The following is a 5,249-nucleotide window of genomic DNA, read 5'->3' as shown; positions in this document are numbered from 1 at the left end:
AGTAAGGCAATGGAACAGGTTGCCCACAGAGGTTGTGAAAGCCCCCTCCCTGAAGGTGTTCAAGACTAGGCTGGATGAGGCTTTGTGCAGCTGAGGTGTCCCTGCTCATAGCAGGAAGGTTGGAACCTGATGATCTTTAATGTCCCTTCCAACCTTAGACATGCTATGATTATCTTAAATACATTTGATTTTATAGAAAGTAATTTAAAGTTCACATTCCAGAAAATCAAAAAAGGTTTCCTTTTATTCAGTACTTCATATAGTTTTGCCAGTGGTTTTTTTCTTTCTACATCTTAAAGGAAAGATCACACCATGTAGAGAATATAGCATCCAATATTACAGAAGTGAAAGCTACTAGACAAGTTTTTCAAAAGTCGTAAGAATTTCAACAGTGCGTTGAACTTTACTTGCAGTCAGATGCATTGAAAAGAAGTAAAAAGATGACCTTGTAAATTAATTGCAAAACCAACAAGATGATGTTATTTTTAAAAAAGTTAGCTGTATTATAAAAACTCCAACCCTAAGAAAAAGATGTTTGAATCCCTGAAATATCACTTTAACTTTCCCTTGACTTTAGTAACTCCCCTAAGAGCTTCAACATACCTCTTTTCCCTTTCCATAGTCAGGGCTTACAGGTACAATGATCCTCACCTAAATAATTATTCTTAAAATACATGGTAAAAAAAACCAACAAAACCAAACAAACAACCACAAGTCTAGCAAAACCCCGGTGTTTTCTGATTATGAAGAAGCACTAGATTGGCTCTGTGATGTGAATAGGGAAAAAAATAGAGCACTTAGAAGGAAGGTGTTGAGAGTGTAGAAAAGAGGTATAGTCCTCTTTCCTGACTCAGTGGTAGGCACGCTGGTGGAGTATTGATAAACCTTATCATAGATCCTAATGAGGTAACTAAAGCAACAAGGGTCCCAGAGAAAACAAAACAAACCCACCACCTCAAAAACAATCCCCAACAAACTCCAAAGGCTCCAAATAAAGCTGCAATATTGTAAAGGGACTCGCAGTAACATTACTGCTCAACCTTTTCTGTTAAGCACTTGGAGTTTCTTGAGATAGAGAAGAACAAAATATTACCACTACAGCAACATGTTGCTTCTGCAAAGAGATCTGCCTATACTTGTGACTTTCTTTGCAGAAAGTTCTTTGTACCATTAAAAGCTTACCAAGCAGAGCTCTAGACAAACTTGTACTGATCCACACTACTCTGTCAAAGACTAAGGCTAAATTAAACAACAAAAATTAAAAAATTTAAAAATCTTAGTTCATAAGGTGTCTTCCAGGACCACAGTAAAATCCAAGCTGGAAAGGTCTCAGACTTCAGAAGGTCTCCAGTTCAAAGCTGGTTCAGCATTGAAGTCAAACCAGGTTTCTCAAGTCTTTATTCACTTGGCTCTTGAGAACTTCCAAGGATGGAAACTGCACAGCCCCTTTTGGCAACCCATTATACTTGCCTGACTGTCTTTGTGGGAAGAAGTTGTTTCTTTTATCCAGTCTGAACCTTTTTTGTTTCAATTTATGCCATTGTCTTTTGTCCTCCTACCATACATCATTGCTGAGCCTGGCCCCATCTGCTAGATTTTGCTCTAGATTTGGGAAGGCTGCTGTTATTACACCCCAAAGCTTCCTTTCTCCATACTGAACAAACCCAGTTTTCTCAGCCTCTCAATATCAAAGTTCAAAAAATTTAATTCTCAGTAAAGGTAATGCAAATTCAGTCATTTCTTATCGAAGTGATATTCCCTAAGACAACAGTCTACATAAAAATAAACAAGTGGACATGACTTGTGTGGCAGTGATCTCTCTGAATGCTAGAGGAAATTAATACAATCAGAACCTTGTGGAATTAACTTATTCATATACCAGGAAAAAAAAAAAAAATGTATTTTCTGTGCTTATTAGGAGTGTTTTTATCAATTATTATGTGAAATGCTCTAATAAGTAAATTGAACTAGGAGGAATAGTTGTGTACCTACTGAGAAGTCATATGCTATGCTTCATTAATGCATCAAGTATACTCTAAAATAAAACTTGGAACAAACAGCAAGCCTCAAGGCAAGAAAGTAAATGAATAACTGTTGGAAGGGTACTGTGACATTAGCTCATAAAAACTGTAATAAACTATGGGCCAGATGCATGAAAGACAGATGGGTAAAAAATCTTGATCATTTTAAAGATAGATTTAATTACTTAGTTCACGTTAACCCTTTTGGATCATTCGATAGTCACACCAAAAGGCAATATTAGGCCTTTCTGTAAGCATAACAGTGGATTTTCAACTGCAATAGCATATAGTAATATTGGCTAAATTGCCCTTCTACAACAGGTGCTCTATTTTACGAGGCAATACTACTTATCCCTTTAGTGTATAAAGTCATAAATTAAATCATTTCCAAGGTAAATAGGATCACCCATTCACTTCATACGAGGTAAGAATTGGAGGTACCGAGCTGCATGTCAGTGACTATGAATAACAAACTAGGGTCCTGTACTACTTTGATTTATGCCCGAGTATCACTGAAATTCAGACATGGTTCAAGATGAAGGTTGTGCTTTTAATATCTGCGCTACAGTCATCACAGCAACTGGAGAGCCACAATTTATTATCAAACCCCACAATCAGTACTGAATGGATTGAGCTCACAAATGCTTCTAATGAGCTTATCTAGCGCTGCGGAGTACATAATATGTCACCGTAGTGACACAAAGATGCCAGTCCTCACATCTGTGGCCTAAGAAGGCTAATTGTGCAAATTTTCCAAACAGAATTTACCCCTTAAATCCTTCACTCTAACACTGATGGTCCTGCCTTCAAACCTACTAATAATCTGTGGTTTGCCATACATTCAGGTATGATTATGCATTTAAGAAAATGGTGTAACATGAGGAAGAAATGAAAATGCCTGTTCTGATTCTTTATTAAGCCCACACCAAATAAATAGTTTTAAAATGGCTTAACTAATTTAGAGTAACTGAATGCTTACACAATTAATGAGATGATTTACTTCCTTACCTAACATTGCCCTCCCAGGGATAATTCAAGTGGAATTCATTAGTGATGAATTTATTTTCATCTATCAAATTAAAGGATATGGCCTATGGACTGGTTTAGCAAGTTATCAACTATGTTAAAGCTACCTTAGCATCCTGCAATTTTCTTTTTCACTTATGACTTCGCACCATATTTCAATACTCAATTTCCCTGTGAAAAATCAAAATATCCACTGAATCACACAATCCTAGGAGTGCTAGGCCTGTCAGTAACAATCAGTGCAAGAGGTGGACAAAGCAGGACTGAAGAAACCAGAGGCATAATTCATTCCTTATGCATAACATTCCTTTAAACGGGACAGAAGTAGAGGGTTGAGGTTGAGCTTGAAGTGGTTCAAGGAGAAAGGAAGGGTTGTCACTAAAAGCAGGAAATGTTGAAGGGGGAGATGAAAGGATAAGGAGCTGTAATAATGCTGCTGCTTTGTGATATCTAGATAAATTTATTGTGTTGCATAAGTGTAATGATAATCAAAAGGTAACTTTCTGCATCTTTGATGCATGCTCTACAAATACACAGTGACAGCTATAACCCTGAAGAGCTCACAGTCTGAACAGATGAGGCAAATAAAGGGTAAACGGCTCAGACAGAACTGACTTGCCCAAGGCTACATGATTTGCAAGCAACAAGAGTGTACTTTTACTGCTGTGGCTATTCCTTTATGCTGTCTTTTCCTACAGTGAAAATACAAAGCAAAGTCAGGTGTTGTGCAGGTGAGAAGAACCCAATGAGACATCAGTGATGCTTTGTGCGAACAGGCAGGTAAGTCTATTGCTTACCTTCAAGTTGTTTTTTGCACGGGCATGCCAGAGCATTAATGACAGGTCATAGATAACACCCCAGAGACCGGGTCATGCCCTCTCTCCTAGACACACAACAGGTACATCAAAAGTGATATCAAACGTTACAGTTTTTCTCACTCCTTAACATGCTTGCATTCTGTCCCTACATGTTCTGGCTAGTGACAGCTGCTTGAGTATTTTCCCTGAGCAGTTTCAGATCTGTCTTCTGACATTGCTGGTCTGCTGCTCTCCAGTTGCATTAAGTGCAAATGGGACTAATCAGAGCCTACTGAGGCTGCTCCAGATCACTCACCCATTCTAGCCCTGGTGACATCAGCAGCACCTGCACTACTGCTAGACCCACCCAGAAGTGACCTAGGATGGCATGAAAGTAACGTTTATCATCAGCGACAGAGAGGAGCTGGGGAGACACCTGCCAGTCACATACTTGTTGTGTCCATATTCCATCTGTTATAGTTACCCAAGGAAAGCAAATAACTCAGTCTTGGTTTTTTTTGTCAGCTGTTTACTTTGGCATCATGCTGCGGCTGTCAAGTTCAGTCAGCCCAGCACAGTCCTTCTTCAAAACCCAATAATTATTTTTCATGCAGCTGTTCTACAGGGTATAAGTTGCTGTGATGTTCCCTCAGTTTTACTGAAAAGCATCCATGCTACCTCCATATCCTTTGTCTTGACAAGGAAGACTTCTTTTTAATCCCCAGATCAGCCTCACTAAGCAGAACGTAAAGACAACATCTATAAAAGGATAGTTCCCACAGATGCTCATCTCTCACGTTGCTGTTCACTACTGACACCTTCTCTCCGATTACTTAGTTATTTCTGAAATTACTCAAAACTTCCAAATATATGTTACTGGGTTTTACCAAGAGCCTATTTTAGTACAATGGCAGACATAAGACCTATAGTAAACTCATAGGCATAAAAAGGCATGATGTCTGCCAGGAGACCATATCCTTTGCCGTGTTTTGTTCGGGTTTTTTTTTTAATAATTAAGGGTCCTACACTACAAACAAATAGCAAGAAATTCCGCCCCAGAAGGAATTAAACACCTTCCCTTCTCCCTCCCCACTCATTACTGCTTTTCCACACACGCTGTCTGCAATGAAAGCACACGTAAAGAGGTAGAACCCCACACATCCTGCCTCTGAATCTCAAACAATAAATCTTCTGGGGACAGAGATCTCCATCGCAAAACACATATAACAAGCAAGAGCAATAAAGTCTGTAAATACAAATTTCCTTGTTAGCCAAGGAAAAGCCCCTCTGTTACTCCGCATCCCCCGAAGGATGGGCGAGGGGCTTTTGGCAGGAAACCCGCCCCGCTTACCTTGATCATGCTGGCAAACGGGGGATATTCCCCGGCCGCGGCGGAGCGAGCTCT

This window comes from Chaetura pelagica, unplaced genomic scaffold (assembly GCF_000747805.2).
Source record: "Chaetura pelagica isolate M959 unplaced genomic scaffold, ChaPel_1.0 scaffold117, whole genome shotgun sequence".
Classification (NCBI taxonomy): Eukaryota; Metazoa; Chordata; class Aves; order Apodiformes; family Apodidae; genus Chaetura; species Chaetura pelagica.
This window is presented reverse-complemented; position numbering follows the sequence as displayed.